The sequence below is a fragment of the Bos indicus genome, chromosome 9 (assembly GCF_029378745.1).
Source record: "Bos indicus isolate NIAB-ARS_2022 breed Sahiwal x Tharparkar chromosome 9, NIAB-ARS_B.indTharparkar_mat_pri_1.0, whole genome shotgun sequence".
NCBI lineage: Eukaryota > Metazoa > Chordata > Mammalia > Artiodactyla > Bovidae > Bos > Bos indicus.
The window spans coordinates 13,793,256-13,794,228 of record NC_091768.1 but is presented as its reverse complement, the minus strand read 5'-3'; positions in this window follow the sequence as shown (position 1 = coordinate 13,794,228).

The window sequence follows — 973 nt, the reverse complement described above, 5'->3', positions numbered from 1 at the left end:
ATGCTAATCTGGAGATCCTAATAGTCGTCCATGTGGAGTTCTTAAATAGGCAGCTGAATATGAATCTAAGGTCTCATTTAGAGATACAAATCTGAGAGTTTTCAGCATATAGTAACAACTAACATTTACTGAGTACTTAGTACAAGTTTCACACTGTTAATATAACCCTCACAATAATCATATAACTAAAACACTTTCATCTTAATGATATGAATGAAGAAGCTGAGATACAGAAAAGTCAATCTGCCCAAGGTCACATGCTAGGTAATGGTAGAGCCAGGATGTGTATGCATCTATATGGCTCCTCAGTCACACTCCTATTCTCCACTTTACACTAGGGTTCACAAACTTAAGAGATAATGTAAGAATAAGGCTTTAAAGAATAGTTCAGAAATATGCCCCAGGTTGGAATGAAAAGAGTAGAACTTTGAATGAAACCAAGGAGCTATGGAGTCACTTAAGGCAAAATAGAGAAATTCTTCAAGAAGAGGGGTACTTGAACAATTCAGCAGGGCTGAATGCTATTGTGAGGCTGATAAACATGAGGACCAAGCAGGGCCACTTGAATTGGGCTGCATGGAGATACTGACCTCATCAGAAGCACTCTAGGTCTCTGCAGAGGTTGCGATCAAGTGCAGACTGCACAGGACTAAGCATGACTGGGAGATCAGGAAGTAGGGACAGAGCCTGCAGAATGCTACTTTAGAAGTCTTACCACAAACAGGAACAGAAAGAGGATATGTGTAAGCAGTTTTCTGTTACTAATTTTTTTTTTTTTCAAGTTGGTGGCAGTAGGAGAGCAGATAACAGGAGAAGCAGGATCATAAAAGAGGGTGGGGAAAGGATGCAAAGAACACGTAGAAGGACTGACTATGATTAAAGACGGGCCACTTCCCCAATGAAAATGGGAAGAAAAAAGAGAGGGGCAGAAGCATTAAAAAGAAATGATGTGGCAGAAGGAAGATGAGAAAGT